Genomic DNA, 17510 nt, shown 5'->3' on the forward strand with positions numbered 1-17510 from the left:
CCAGGTATGAATGTAAAAGCAGTGCCAAGTTCTTCCTGTCAGAAGAAGCCAGTGCTGCTCTGTCAAAAAAAGTGATGGATAGAGTAGCCAGGTCAGTACATGGAGTGAAGAAGCTATAATGGAAAGGTCCAAAGGAATGTCAAAGAAAAACATTGCCTCAGAAAAAACAATTCAGAAGAGGCAGTCCTTGCTAAGACACAGCTTCTACCACACCCTTGGCTAAATGGAGGTTCTTCCAGCCTAGTTCCCCATGAGAAATTAGAGCTCAGTCAACACTGCAGCTCCAGGTCTCATCACTATGACCCACGGCCAGTTTGTGCCTGACCAAGGTCCCTGTCATGTAGTTTAAGATGTGGATTTTGAAGGCACCCACGGTGCACCAGGAACCATGAAATGCACTCCTGAAACTCAGAGAGAAACAAAATAGTGCTAAACCAAATACAGTAGGAGGCTATCTGAGAGTCACATCCAGATCTCTTCGTTTGTCTGAATTTCATTTGTGCATATATATATATATATATATATATATTCATTATTACATATATATATATGTTATTGAATTATACTTGATTTACAATGTTGTATTAGTTTCAGGTGTACAGCCATCCGGGTCTTTTAATTCCAAATTCTGCTTCCTTTTGTGGCAGACTACTACAAAAGTGTGAGGATGATGAGACATATAAAATATATATCTGGAATGTGTAAGCTTGAGGGAAATAAAAATAAATTCAGTATAAAAGCTTCCTTCTTAGAAAAGTAGCAGGGAATAGTGAAAGATTTTTATTTGTTCCTTTTTCTTTCAGTTAAGTGAATATAAAAATTACCCTTCCCTTTCCCACAAGATTGTTACCAGGTTTAAATGAGAAAACAAAGCATGCAAAAGTACACCACTTTATTTTAGGAAATATTGGAATTGAATGTAATGACTGGACTTTGGAGTCTTATGATCCTGGCTGGGCTTCTGAGCCCTACAACCTAAATCTGTAGTTATGGGCAAGTTTCTTAGGGTCTCTAAACCTCTGTTTCCTCATCTGTAAAATGAGAGTCATAGCAGCTTTTTTTGCAGGGTTTGATGAGGATTAAATGAAAGAATTGATGTAAAATGTCTGGTATATAGATCATGCTCCATCATTTTACTGTCCTGTCTCCTCTGTATAATTATTTGGGATTGCTTTTCTGGACTTCATCCTCCTACAAGAAAATATGTCTCCACAAACATTTTTTTGTGTTTTACTTTTGTCCTTACCTATCTAGTCTAGAGGTTACTCAGAAATACCATACTGATTACTAGTATTCTTTGGAGTGAATATTGGAAAATATTAACAGCCACTTTATGGATTCAGAATTGACCCCAAGAGGTGTTCCAGTATTTTGTTGTGTTATTTGGCTTCATATTTTCCCCACTGTATTTCACTGCCTACCGTGTTGGCAAGTGATATGGAATAAGGAAAAAATAAATCTGGGGCCAAAGCATATACTGGAATTCATCATTCATTTTAGGTAGCCTGAGGCTGCATCTGTAATGTGCCAAAACAACCAATCTATTCAGAAAGAAAATCTTTCAAGCTGCTCATTTGCTATCAGGTCTCTAAGAATTAACCTGATTCAATGAAGACATGGCCTTCATTTTTTAAATAATCTTCCTTTTATCTGTGTCTAGATTTTGTATGGTGATGACAAACTCTGTTGAGTCATAATAGGGAGAGATTTGATGGGAAATTTTATTTCCATTATCTACGTTTTTTAACTGACTGGCTTAAGAGAACTCAGTAATTTCACTTGCGTGTGTTTATTAGGGATTTAATATGTAGCCACAGTCTAATCATTTCCGACATCAATTTAGCTACGTTATAGTAAATCAGGAAAATGAAGCATGCTTCATAACTTTCATTACTATTAAAATAAAGGTCACATTCAAAGAAGGGGGAGCATGAGCTGGAAATAAATGCCTGGTTTTAAATGTTTAGGGATTAAAATTTTAAATTGCACAGCTCAATTCTGTTAATATTGAAATGCATAATTTGAAACACTGGCAGATTCAATAAAGAGGATTCAAATGAAGGAGTCAAAGCTTTAAAATTTCCTTTAACTGGTTGTAAATATAAATCACTTGGGAAGTTCTTTAATAATGCAGATTCCTGGCCCCCATCCTGAAGATTTGGATTCAGTAATCTAGGGTAAGGGCATTGATAAAAGCCCCCAAGGGGGATTCCCTGGTGGCGCAGTGGCTGAGAGTCCGCCTGCCGATGCAGGGGACGTGGGTTCGGGACGCGGGTTCGTGCCCCAGTCCAGGAAGATCCCACATGCCGCGGAGCGGCTGGGCCCGTGAGCCATGGCCGCTGGGTCTGTGCGTCCGGAGCCTGTGCTCTGCAATGGGAGAGGCCACAACAGTGAGAGGCCCGCGTACCGCATAAAAAAAAAAAAAAGCCCCCAAGGGTTTTGAAGATCACAGTTACAAATTAAATTGCTGTATACTCATCTGACTTGCTCCCTGGTCTTCACTCTGGTTTCCACCAATAGCTTGGGACCTTAGACTCTTCCTGTCTCAAAATCTTGTAATTACCCTAGTTGTAGGGTTTAAAAGGATCTCATATTTGTAGCTCCTATTACTGAATATCAAATAACCTGTGTGCCTGATGTCAAATACAAATAAATTCAGAGTTGTATAAAGAGGAACTTTATTCAAAAATACTACCACAAGAGGTCTGGATCTGCTTTTCAGAATATGTACCATAATGGAATGATTAACCATGAAAGAAGATTGCCTGAATAGGAGCAAAACTGTGAGGAAGAACTCAAGTTAGGAGGTTTGTTTTCAAGGAATTAGGGACAAGATGTTTTGAGGAACTAAATATCAGGGCAGTGACAGCAAGAATGTGTAGCAGAGACAGAATTCAGGAAAGGAGTTAGTTAGTAGAGAAAATAAATGGGTTTTGTTAAATTACTGGTTTTACAAAATTAGAAGGAGAATCATCTCAATTTAATACTGGCTCAAACAACTAGCCTCTCAATGGCAACTCTTACCAAGGCAAGGAAAAGATAAATTTGGGGTACTGAAATGAGTTAGATTTTGAAATGTAGGAATGTAGGCGGGTCCTGTGAACTCTAGGAGAAAAATGCCTGGTAGGCAATGTAATACAGAGGAATGAAGATATGAATTGGGTTCTCAGAAATAAACCTAAAGATTATCAGTATTGGAAGAAGCTATGGGCATTGAATTCCATGGCTTCTAATACAGCGGCCACTAACCACATGTGGCTATGGAGCAGTTGAAACATACGTAGTAGAGCTGAGAAGCAGAATTTTACATTTTATTTAATTTAATTAATTTATATTTCATTTGTCACACATGGCCAGTGGCTGCCATATTGAACAAAACAGAACATTTCCATTATCAAAGAAAGTGTGACTGGACAGCACTGGATTAGATCTCCTGGGGACAACAAATAGGGAAAAGGGCTAGCAATTTAACCACTAGGAATCCAACCATTTAAATTAAATTAGGATCTTAACTATTAGCAATAAAACCATGCTTGTTTCCTAGCCCTAATAACTCTATCAGTTACCTTATTTTCCCATGTCCTGGTCTGAGTCTTCACAATCCAACTAATATCCTATTTTCTCCAAGTTGGAGACCCTACATTGCTCTGGCCAGTCTTCTTTGTGAATACTGTCCTCCTCTACCCACGACTCAGCATAGCATCCCAACAACTCCATCCAGTCTCTCTAGCACCGACCATCTGCTGACCTTGAACTTTGCCAGTTAATTACTCATTGGCTATACTTGCCTGCCTCAGACCCTTACACCCAACCTAACACTGCTTTTTGCTCCCCATCACATCAGTCTCTGGATGCTCTTTACTTGTTGCATAACTTCACTCCTTCATCTGACTTACTGTTTACTAAGAGAATAGCATAGCCTTCCGAATTCTCATTGTGCCAAAAGGAAAACCGAGAGTGTAATACGTGGCAATAGAAAGAGGAGCAGCCTGAGAGTCTGGAGACTGGAGCTCCATTGCAGCTGTCTTATTTTCTCCATGGTGTTGTACCAGAATGTCAGCCATTTATCACCTCATTAAGGAGAGAAGAGCACCTGACATGACTCAGCCAGTTGGGGGACTTCACAAACTTCTTCTACAAATAAATTCCTCCATCTCACCTACAGTAGAGCTTTAGGACAACCAGCCATCTTAGCCTGTGATCAACTGGTTGCATTATTATCATGTTAACTTTAGTTTAAATATTTCCAAAAATCTTTGAGATGAGATTAAGACAAAAATGTGGACTTTGGAATGAGACAGGTGATTTAGCCTAACTTTTTTCCATCTGTAGATGGGATCTGTATCTATTTGTAGGGTTGTCACAAATACAGGAAAAATTAGTTTAAAAGATCTGGTATATTAATCGGGACAGCTGGCTGTAATTGACAGAAGCACAGTTCAAACAAGCTTACACAAAACAGGATTTATTATAAGGAAACATGTGGAACTCCAAGATGAGCTGAACAACCAAGCTTCCAAAAAATAGGAGACAGAGCAAACTGGAGACCACGTGACTAGAGTCACTATTCACTCTCCATTTTCACTATTTTCACAATGCTTTTTTAGGTATGATGACTCCATATCTCTTACCACAGCTGGCTTTTCCTTGTAGCAAGGTGTATATGGTCACAGGGAGCACCCAGTCTCACATCATCATGATGTCATTGCACCAATGGAAATGTCTCCTCTGTTACAACCCTTATGTCAATAACTCTAGGAAAGATTTTTCACTGACCTATTTTGAATCAGATGCCGTCATGCTGGACAAGGAGGTGAGACAGGGCAGGTCTTTTTTGAAATATATTTTAAAGAAGCAATTCACAGAAGAAGTAGATGCCACTCAAGAAAGACAAATTAGTTAGTGTTCACTCATCTAGAATATGTTGTTGATGCTCAACAGTTAGTGGCATAACGTATGCAATGTTTTGAGGACTTCATGATCTTATTAAATTATTAAGACCCTGATAAGTGGTCCTTGCTCTAATGTCAGTACATTTATTATACCTAAGCCGATTAAATATCAACAGATATCTTTATTAAGAAAGGGTTATCAATACTCTATTATTTTAAAAAATGTTGGAATTTTGGGATGGAAACAGCCTGAGCTTACCCCTGTTCCCCACTGAAATTCTAACCAATAAGAAGAGATAAGAATCACTATCAAGTAGAGTTCAAGGTCTCATGTTTATTAATGGTTTAACAAGAATTTAATCCCTGCCAAATGCAGAGATTCTGTTAAACTTTATCAGAGGACAAGCCTGTAACATGAAAGCAAAAAGGTATTTTCATTCCTAGCTCTGAAGCCTGTGGGTGCATTGTGCAGGTCTTACATAGCTTCTACATGGGTGAAATATTACCAAACTGCAGAGACTCTGGATGTTCTGACAGAGGGCTGATCAGTGTAACAGACAGAGAAAAAAGATTGTAAGGCCAAGCAAGAAGCCAAGAAAGTGTGGACATATACTAAGTCCAAGTTCAGGCTGGTATGAGAGAGAGATCAGGAAGCAGAAGCCTGTCCTTTCCACACTATCTCTATACTCTATTGAAGTGCATTCCAAGGCAACCCAGGCTACTTACTCCTCCAGAGAATCAATATGCCTCCCACAGCCTTTCCTGTAAGGCAGATGGATTGCCAAAATTTCCTTCTTCTGTGTTACGATGTAGAGATACAGGAGAGGAGAAAGGGTTCCCCTAAATGTATTTTTGACATTGACTTTTATCTTAAATGATTGAAGAACTCCTAACCCCACCTCCCCATTAACTTCTTTTCAACTAGTTCAGGATATTCTCATTGGTGTCTTTCCTTTTCCCTCCAAAGCAGTCTACCTGAATTGCTTCAAGGAACGCTTGTATCAGATGCAAAATGTTGAGAAACACTATTCCACCTGGTCTCATCCCCCCAAACAATCTGGTTCCCATCACAGTGCAGGCCAATGTTAAGTTTTCTTATGGCATAAGCCAGTGTGCCCCAAATATCATCCAGTAAAGTGGACATCCTTCTCTTCACCTTACTTATTTTACTTATTACATTGTCAAAGAATCAGTTTTGCCTTTTGCTTCTAAAGCTTATCTAAATATGCAGCAGTCTTCCACCACAGAGTGAAAAGACAGCTCTAGGACTTTTTTTGGAAAAAGGCTCTAACTGCAGCTTGAGAACAGCAGTCAGGGCTCATGTAACTATCACTCACTTTCAGTTTTTTTTGTCTGTTTGTTTGTTTGTTTGCAGTACACAGGCCTCTCACTGTTGTGGCTTCTCCCGTTGCGGAGCACAGGCTCCAGACTCGCAGGCTCAGCGGAGCACAGGCTCCAGACTCGCAGGCTCAGCGGCCACGGCTCATGGGCCTAGCCGCTCCGCAGCATGTGGGATCTTCCCGGACCGGGGCACGAACCTGTGTCCCCTGCATCGGCAGGCGGACTCTCAACCACTGCGCCACCAGGGAAGCCCCCTCCCTTTCAGTTTTTAACAAGGTAGTTTGTCGCCCTGGTAACTGGGTTCTGCATTCAAAAATTGCCGTCCCAATTTAGTCTGAAGTTAAAACCAAGATTCTAAAGAGATGATTCTAAATGCATGTGTTAGTTCATTCAGACTACTATAACAAAATACCATAGATTGGGTGGTTTATAAAAAACATAAATTTAGTTCAACAGCTTTGGAGGCTGGGAAGTCCAAGATTAAGGTTTGGGCAGACTAGGTGTCTTGGTGAGAACCTACTTCCTGGTTTATAGTCTTTTCTTGTGTCTTCACATGGCAGAAGGAGGGAGGGATCCCTCTGTGGTCTCTCTTATAAAGATGTTAATATTCCATCCATGAGGGCTCTGCCCTCGTGAACTATCACCTCCCAAGGGCCCCACCTCTGAATACTACCGTCTTGGGGTTAGGATGCTAACATGTGAATTGGTGGGGGCTGGGAGGATGCAAACATTTAGTCATTAGCAATGCATTTCTTTGAATTCTGCATATATATATATATACATATATATATATATGAATATCTTTTTCCCCAAGTCGTTGAATTAATTGTATATATCTGAAGAATAATGTTTAGAAGATTTGCATTTTCAAATGAATTAAAAGTATGTTATGTTTTTGATATTCATTAGGTACAATGTTTATTCTGTAAAACAGCAACATAAGTAAATATAAGAAATACCAAGAGGTTTACAATGAATTCTCTAGGGCAATTGTGAAGTACAGTGTACATTTTTCCACAATATTAAGTGAAATACTTTCTATAAAAAGATTTTTTTAACTTGAAAAGTGAATCAAATTGTGGTGCAGAGTTGGTTCAAAACATGAATTATTACATTTTTAAGATTTTTCCAAGTGTTTTTAAATAGAATTTTACATTTTTATTTCAATTACAAATGCAACAGATGCTCAAAGGTAATAATTTAAAAAATATATAAGAAAGATAAGAATCCCACATGACTATGACCCAGCAATCCCACTACTGGGCAGATACCCAGAGAAAACCATAATTTCAAAAGACACATGCACCCCATTGTTCATTGCAGCACTATTTACAATAGCCAGGTCATGGAAGAAACCTAAATGCCCATCAACAGATGAATGGATAAAGAAGATGTGGTACATATATACAATGGAATGTTACTCAGCCCTAAAAAGGAATGAAATTGGGTCATTTGTAGAGATGTGGATGGATCTAGAAGACTGTCATACAGAGTGAAGTAAGTCAGAAAGAGAAAAACAAATATCGTATATTAACACATATATGTGGAACCTAGGAAAATGGTACAGGTGAACTGGTTTGCAGGACAGAAATAGGGACACAGATGTAGAGAACAAACATATGGACACCAAGGGGGGAAAGTGGTGGTGGGTGGTGGCGGTGGGATGAATTGGGAGATTGGGGTTGACATGTATACACTAATATGTATAAAATAGATAACTAATAATAACCTGCTGTATAAAAAAGTAAATTAAATAAAATTCAAAAAAAATCCCACATGATTATTTTCCCCCATACCACCAGGAAATAACCACAGCAACATTAAAAATTATATTTTTCTGAGTTTTATAGAATCTATATTTTCTCATGCCTTTGTTCATTTGTGCTTCTTGTAAAAATTTCCAAAGCACACAGCTTGTTTTTACCTCTGCTAGTGCATGTTTTTACCTCTGCTAGTGCTTAGCTCTAAAACATCCTTCAGTCTTTATTTGTCTGATATCAAGTCCAGAAAGAAATGATCTCAGTACCTAATCTAGTCATTGTTAATATAATGTGGAGTTAAGGAGCTGAAAATAATTTAGACTTAATTAATTTCATTTTAAATTATGAATTAAAAAATTATTTTAGAAACTAATAAATCTGTTTTAATATATTTATTTTAATCTTATTTTTATATTACATTGCTATAATTTGCATTTACATGTAGGATCTAATCAATAAACATTTCAATATATAACATCAGTTCCTTCAAACTATTTTTGATTTTGTAATTTTGACTATTTTTCATGATTTCCTACCAGCAATAAATCCATAAATTTATAGTCAATTGATCCTTGACAAAAGGGCCAACAATACACAATGTGGAAAGGATAGTAGCTTCAATAAATGGTACTGATAAAACAGGCTTTCCACATGCAAAAGAATGAAATTGGAACCTTATTTCAACCCACATACAAAAAACAAATGAAAATAAACTAAAGACTTAAATCCAAGACCTGGAACCATAAAACTATTAGAAGAAGACGTAGTGAAAAAGTTTATTGACATTGATTTGTGCAATGATTTTAGTAATATTGTACTATACATCCAAAAGTTGCTAAGAAAGTACAGCTTAAAAGTTCTCATCACAAGAAAAAAAATTGTAGCTATGTGTGGTGAGGGATGTCAACAAGATTTACGATGATGATCATTTTGCAATATATACAAATATTGAATCATTATATTTACACTTGAAACTAATATAATGTTATATGTCAATTCTATATCAATAAAAAACAGTGTGATATTGGCATATAAATTGAAAAACATATCAATGTTACATTACAGGAAACCCAGAAATAGAGCCACATGTATGAATCATTTTGGTTTCTGGAAAAAGTGCTAAAGCAATCAAATGGGTAAAAGAAAAACATTCTAGCAAATAGTACTGGAATACCTAAATATTTATATGGAAAAAAACAGAATGTCCCTTGTCAAAAATCAGTGAAAGTATAGTAACATTTGTTCATTTTATTGAAGATAAATCATATATCTAAAGACAAAAACACCCTAAGCAAATATATTAAACACTAGTTAATAATATTCATTCTGAAGTATTTAGGGGAGTATTATACAAATGTTTGCAATTTACATTGATATGCATCAAAAATAAGAAAGATTGATGTTTGAATGGAGAGATAAATGCATAGAAATGTGGTAAACAAGTATAGTAAAATTCTAGTGACAGAATCAAGATGACATTTTGTGTTCACTGTAGCTTGATCATTTTTTTTATGTTAAAAATTTTTATAACAAAATGTTGAAGAAAAGTCCAAGTTTTTTTCAGTGTTTGCTTATTTATTTTCTGATATTCAGCAAAGGCTTTGATCAATAATTGCAAGCACTCTGCACAGGAAAGTTTTCTTCACTTATACCTTAACGCTTACTCTCCTGCATTTGTTCTGGTCATATCTTTGATTATTTGTAGATTGCACCTTGATTATTGTCTTCTGCACTTATCACTTTCTCAGTCATGAGTTTCATCGTCTTATCCATTTTCCTCTAGGCAACTTTATTATCCAAAAATGATTATTTTGTTTTCTGCATTATCAGTTTTTATCCTTGCTGTTCCCAATGCCAATTCAAATTTAACTACTCAGTATTTATGTTCAAGCTTTCTTTTGCTTACTCAGCTCTCTTTTCTACTCAGCCTGCTTATGAGCCACCTTTTTAATGCAGTGTGTTCTTTCTCTTACATTTTTTAAAGTTTCTTTCAGAGTTAATATTCTCTTGCTCTTCATTCAGAGCACAAATCAGATGCTTTTAAACTTTTCTTTTCTTTCATGTACAGTTTTCTTTAAATTGTACTTCTCCTGCATCATGAATACAATAACATCTTCCTTTTGCCATTCAATATGTGTTTTGAGATCACTGTTGGAATATTCTGAGGAATTACACAAATATTAATGAGAGTTACAACCAGAGCCAGTATGTGCCAATAACCAAGAAGTACCAAAGCTAGCACAATGGCCAGCATAATCCTTGCTACATGAAAAATAATCTCCTCTCTGACACTGATTAGTCTGCAGACACAGCATTTGCGCCTGGAATATCTCATCTCCTAAGCAGCTGCTTTCCCTGGAGGTTTCTTGGGGAAATCCCACTGGCCCTCCAAACCTAGTCTATCTAAATTTGCAGAATCCTCTACCACAGAATGAAGAGACAGCATTACAACATTCCTTAGAACATTAGTTTAGAATATGCAAAGATTCTAACTGCATCTGCAAACAGCAGTCTGGGCTCATGGAACTATGGCATACTTTGGTTTTTTTTTTTTTAAAGTATAATTTATCTGCTAACTATAGTCCTGGTCTGCATGTAGAATGAGAGGTGTGAAAGAGCAGATAGTGTGGGAGATAAAATAACATTAGTTGCCTCAGATAGCACAGCATGGGTTACATATGAATATATAAGTTTGGAAGTTGAGGAGGTTAAATCAAGAACCAATGGCCATCTGCGGTCTCCATATTCTTATATGTTAAAAATAGTTGAATTCCCATGTTCAATACCTGGTTTGTTTTCAGTACATCACTCTGTACAACAGCGATGATAACTTCCAGAAAACAGTTGAAACAAAAATAATAGAGTCAGCGTTTGTGTTGGTGGGGAGGGGTACTTCCCTCAAGGGATTATTAGTACTAGGGAGAAAAAAATTGAGACTAGTTTATACGGTGTAATAAAGAAATATGTTTTAATTAATCTGAACGCTAAGTGCAGCTGAATAGCAATTCATTTATATAGGTAAATGTAAAGGATAAACTAAATAATATTGCAAAGTTCCAAGTGGAAATAATGTCACCAACCTGGGGTTTTGTTACTAGACACACATAGAAGCCAATGCTATGGCACTTGCTTTTGAGAAAAGAAACAGCTTTATTTTGAGGTTGATCAGTAAGGAGAAAGGAGGCTAGGTTCTCAAATATGTCTCCCTGATCCCGGGTTCAAGTGAAATTTAAGGGTTTGGAAGAATAAGGTGATTGGCTAGTCTCAAATCAGTCCCTATATGGTAATCAACTTCGGGAAGCCAGATTTTCCTTATTGAAGGACTTCCTTGTTTTTTAAGGGGCTCCAGTAACAACATTTCTATTCTTTGAGTTGTATACACTGACGATTCTTGGTTCTGGGGTCACTCTGGAGACATGGGTTCCCATATTGCACATGTGCAGTGCTGTCTCTGTAAAATAAATCCATGTTTGATTAATCAAAAACCTGTTTTAAGTAAGAAGCAAAACCAGTTTAAGCTGGTAAGTGTCTTATGTGTTGTTTCAATAATGTCCCACAGAAGCATATGTTAAAATATCACATTCCGCTCTCATGAAACATTGGAATAAAGTTGTATCATTTCAACCAATGAGTGGACCTTTCTATCTAGAGGCCCATGGTCAAGTTGGCAGGCCTGATCTCAAAATACTGGAATCTGAACTGGATTGGATCTCCCCATGTGATCTTTATCCTGGTAGAGTCCAGTATCATCCCCACATTGGTACCTAGAAAGGAATATTCATCTCAAGTGAATATCAAGATATTCAATGATCCATGCTTTTTTCTAAATAATATTAACATCCTAGAGGTTGGGGAATCTCTTATCTTATCACAGAAAAAGATAGTGCTATAATCCTGATGTCAGTAGCAGTCTTAGACATGGGAGGAGGAAGCTGCCTTCAGAATTAAGATTTGAGGGAACACAGGAAGAACTTCCTACCTGAATCTCTTTCACCTGTTCAGTACGATGGTGTCTGAATTTCTACCATCATGTTACAGGCTGGGGTCAGGCAACTCCTGGGCATATTGCTCTTTGGTCAGAAACAATCACAACCAAAGGAATTAACTTCCTTTGTGCCTGGCATCATGATTTATTTATCACACATTAGCTGAAGATAGGATAGATATGGAAAGTTGGGATCACAGAAGGGGAGAGGGGTGAGTGTGGAGAATGAAGACAAAGGCAGGAAAAATGAAGTTTTAGGAAACAGAGGTGATGTTAGTGATGGTCCTGTAATTCGCAAGCTCTGGTTTCAGCTTTTTCACCAACAGAGTAACATTGTACAAGGTCACTTTTTCTGTTTTTTTTTTTCTTCGTACATGGAATGAGAATAATAATAACCACCTTGCTCATCTCTAAAGACGCTGCATAAGCAACCCCATAGGAACCTTCCACATGTAACATTTTATGGTGACCAGAATAGCTCTAGTCAAGGTGCAGTTCTCACTCCCCTGAGCTTCTTCCAGTACAAGAATAGATGTGAGAAGGAATAGAAAATAGAAAGCATAAAATTTGAAATACTAAAGCAGCTTAGATCAATAAGAACATATTGACCAGCCACCACGCCCCCTCCTAGTATGTTGTGGAAATCAAGAGAAGAGAAGAAGGTGCAATTTCTGCCCACGAAAAGCACTATACACTATTGCATTTGTAGCTAACATTTATCAAGGACTAACCCATGACTGAAACTATGCTAAATACTTTACCTCCTGAAATCCTCACAGCTGCCTTAAGGATGGTGATAATATCTCCAAACATAATCAACTGTATAAAGAAATTTTATTAGTGGTTCCCAAATTTTGGTATGGATAAAATCACTTAGAGAACTGTTAAAAAATATATAAGTCGTACTCCCAAGGATCCTGATTCAACATATCTTCAGTAGAGTTTGGGAATTTGCATTTGTAGCAAAGTCTCCAGGTAATCTGAAGCAGGTGGATTAAACACAGAAGCACTTCCATATATTATTAAATATGAGATACCAGGGGACATAGAGATCTTGGAGGCCAGTATCCCCCAGTAAAAAAAAAAAAAAAAAAATTGACTGCCAGCACCACTTGAAACATTTGTAAATAATATAGGACCCTGGACTTATCCCTTGGAGGTTTTGATGCAATAATCTGAGGACAAACTCAAAATCTGTATTTTTTTTTTTACAAGCAATTGTTGTCCCAAGTGATTCTTATGGTCAGGCAATTTTGTAGTAGCTTAAGTGAATTGTCTGTGGTTACCTAGTAACATCCTATCAGAAGGAGAATGGAAGCCCAGCTCCCCAGGCTCCCAGGCCAGAGGTCTTTCAATGCACTTTCTCCTTGAAAAAAATATTGGTGGAATCAGCCTAGGTTATTGTACTACTCCAATTTGGAAAAGGGTAAAGGGTATGTGGAGCTTATTTCTGCAGCTATTTCAGGTGTCCTCAGCTCATTCTCAGAGCTGTGGTCAGGGCACACTGTTTAAAACACATCACAAAGCACTTCCAGCATGGAAATTGTAGAACAGAATGGCTGCGTGTCAAGCCTCATGAGGGGTAAAAACAAATCTGTGGAAACTGTTGTCACAGTCACCAAAACTGCTTAGCCAGCTGCAGGAAGCAAACAAACCCACTGAAACATTAACTAAGGCAGAAGGTTCCAGCTCATTTAAAGCAGGCTCATTTTTTTTTTCCCCCATTACAGCTCACCAGCATCTACCTGGGCTGTGTTTGCAGGGTTCTGGCAGTGTCATGACAGAGCTGGGGAAGGCTGATGGATTTATGACACACTGCCTTGATGACACATTTACCAAGCCTGGTTTGCAGGATTCCAGGGGCAGGAGGCTGGGAACTCGAAAAGGAGAGACCTGCTGGAAATTGAGCCGGCTGGGAAAAATGATAGGTAGAAGGCCACTGATGAGAGAAGTCTCTGCTGACATTCATTTTCAGGCAGTAGCACTTCTGAAGGGCAAGGATTTCAGAGATCCTGACCCTCTGGGGGTCAGGGGAGGGGGTAACCTTCTCACTCTGGTGTTTCCTGCCTGTATAGCTATGAGGAAGTCACTTGACTCCTCTGAGCCTCAGTTTCCACATTAGAATAAATAGGGTTAAGTCCTTTTCAAACTCACAGGATCATTGGGACATGTCACCTGGTAGAACTATAAGGATATATTGTTACATGTTCTAGCATTAGAAAAATTCTTCATACATTCCAGAAGTTAATACTAGACTATTGTTGAGAAATAATTTCCTTACTTGTTTTTTTGTTGTTGTTGTTGCTGTTGTTGTTTTCATCTGAAACATGGGAAACCACATAGTGCGAACTAGGAAAGATTTTATTTTTTGACTGATTTATATTTCTTTTCAGAGAGATTGGCGAGGAAGAGGGCAAATATAAATTATTATGCAAATACTATGCTTAGAGTTTTATGTAATTTTTCACATTCAGTGTTCACAAAACACTTGCAAGTTGAAGACTATCATTTCCACTTTACTGATGAAGAAAATGAGACTCAGAAATGATAAAGACTTTGTCTAAAAATTACACAGCTTATTAGAAGAAGAGTCAGGATTTGAGCAGTACCTGGCACATAGCAGGTATTCATCAAATATATATACCTTTAATTAAAAAAGGAATAAATGTCCCTAAAACCAAAATTTTTTTCTTACTACAGTGCCCATTTACAAAATAGCCCTTAATTTTATCTATTAGTGCTCATTTATTCATTCACCAAGATCCCCTTTAATAACTTCTATACCCAAGTCTTTGTTGGAAATATAAAGGTAAATCAGATAAAATGTCTTTCCTTGAGAGTTTGATAGTTAATAGAAGAGAGTGGACAATTACAGAAGTTACTATGACACAAATCTGAATGCGCTGAGCAAATGGACTATTCTAGAAGGGAGAGAGAAAAAGAATTTTGGGTAGACACATTTCAGCTGAGTCTGCAGGGATGTTTAGAACTTGGCTGGGCAGGGATGGGAAGAGGACCACTGGGAGGGAGGAACAATCTGAACACGGGCAGCATTTAATGCAAGTTCAGGGGACATGGTAAAGGATCAGTGGGTAGTTTAAAGTTTGGTGAGGTGAATAGGATAAACTCACAGGGTTCTGCATCCATTTGGGGGCCACAGCCTCTGTACAGCACCCCTAGAAGCCCTCACCTTAGAGAGGCCCGCAGTAAGCTTACAACAGGTATCCTCTGTAGCTAAGTGTTAAGGGGGAGGGCAAAATGAACTTTCAAAGTGTTCACTCTTTAAGAGCATTCATAGGTGGCCAGGGTACCATTCTGTAATCTCAAGACATTCAGCAAAACATCTGGTTTCCCCTTCCAGTTGGGAGTTCTCAAGATGTCTGTGCTGTATTCTTACATGCCAATAATCAGTGACAGCTGAATCATTAGAAAGTTGCAATATAAAGACACAAGGATAAAAGTTTAGTATGTTGCTACAAGTTTTATTTGGCCTGTCACCCTCATTTTATTATAAGAGCTGTATAGGAAAGGTGAAAAGGCAATAATGTCAGTGATACACTTGGAGAAGCCAAAATTAAAATTCACCTCTGGAAAAATATTCATTCTTGCTTTAGATTTGTGCAAACATTAATGACAAGACTATCACATTACACATGAATATGATTAGCATAACTCTGCCTAATGAATTAATTCCTTCTGTGAAAATAAAGGTAAAAATGTGTTTCTTCCCCCTTAATCCTCTCTAATAGATGCAGATTTGCTAATAGAAGTTATTTTTGTCTACATTATGATGCATTCTCACCTTATGCATAGATGAGTGAATAGCGAATATACTTAATTGCAGTCTGTGCAAATATGAACCTTCCATTTTCAGAACCAGAAAGAGCAAAAATTATTTTTTTCAGTTTATTCTCAGGAAATTTATGGTGATGTTAGGATGACTGGTTTCTCTGAGATGCTTGATCCAAAGAAATCATTTATTTCTTATGCCTTCATGGGTCTAAAAGGATTGGCAAAATTTTACTTTGCTTTTAAAAGTGCAAAATAGTACAAATATTTTGGAAAGCAGGCAGTCAGCATGCATCAAGGAGTGTTAATATGTTTAATCTTTTGACCCAGGAATTTCATCTCTGGAATGTGTCTGAAGGACATAATCCTAAATTTAGAAATCATACTCTGTAGAATCAGTACCATGTTATTATAATAATAAAAAAATTAGAAAACACTTAGATGTTCTATAAAAAAGGAGTAGCTAAATAAACCAAGGGTTTTTACTTTTAATGGAAGAGTGTACAGATATTTTAAGATGATATTTATAGACACTATAAAATTTGTGAAACATGGAAATTCTCATGGTATGATAATTATGACAGTGAGGACAGCTAATATTTATTGATCACTATGTATAAGTCCAGTGCTTTACATGCAGTACTGAATCCTCACAAGATCCCAATGAGAAAAGCACTATTATTATTGTCCCACTTATCGCATCATAAAATTAAGCCTATAGAGTTTGAGTTATCTGTCTATGGTCACACGACTAATTAGTTTTGAAACTGGAGTCTGTGCCATGCCAAGTTCCCAAGACCATTCTTAAGTCAACAATTTGCTAGTGGGATTCACAGAGCTCTGAAAAGCTGTTATGATCATAGTTATAGTTTACTACAGCAAAAAGATAGAGATTAAAGTCATCAAAGCTACCATGTGTAAAACAGGTATCTAGTGGGAACCTGCTGTATAGTTCAGGGAGCTCAGCTCAGTGCTCTGTGGTGACCAAGATGGGTGGGAAGGAAGGGAGAGGGAGGTCAGAGAGGGAGGGGATATATGTATACATATAGCTGATTCACTTCTTTGCGCAGCAGAAACTAACACATTATTGTAAAGCAACTATATCCCAATTTAAAAAAAAAGGCAAATAGAGCAGAGTTCAAGAGAGTCCAGGTATAATCAGTCTTCCAGTTGTCCTCTCCCAGTGGCATAGTACAGACAGCGTTTAATCCTCCCTGCAACCATGTGTGCCATGTATAGAGTATTGGCAACCAAGGAGGCTCACCTGAGCCCTGGTGTCCAGGGTTTCTGGTGGGGTCAGTCACGTAGGCATGGACCTCCATTTGATCTTAGTGTCTCAGTCTCTAATTCCTCCAGATATGAAAGTGATACAGCTTGGCCCAAGGCCCCCATCATAAATAACATTGTTAGCATAAACTATCTGGAGTAGCTCAAGCCTCCAGGAATAAGAAGACACTCTTATCAGGCAGGATTTTCCAAGGGTTTAGAAGTTATCTTCAAGAAGCCTGTTAAAGGCCAATCTTTTCTTTGGAATTTGCAGAGTTTGAACATCCCAGATGCTGAGTTAACACTTCACTGTGCAAATATCAATTAGACAGAATCCAGAGCCTGAACACTTAGCCATTATGAAGTTTTCTTAGCAATAATCCACAGTCTTTTCCTGAGTACCTTCTGTGGGCCAAGACCTGAACCATAACTAAGGGTTATGAAGTTGAAAAATAAATGGTCCCTGCCTATGGTAAG

Source organism: Globicephala melas, chromosome 5, assembly GCF_963455315.2.
Source record: "Globicephala melas chromosome 5, mGloMel1.2, whole genome shotgun sequence".
Lineage (NCBI taxonomy): Eukaryota > Metazoa > Chordata > Mammalia > Artiodactyla > Delphinidae > Globicephala > Globicephala melas.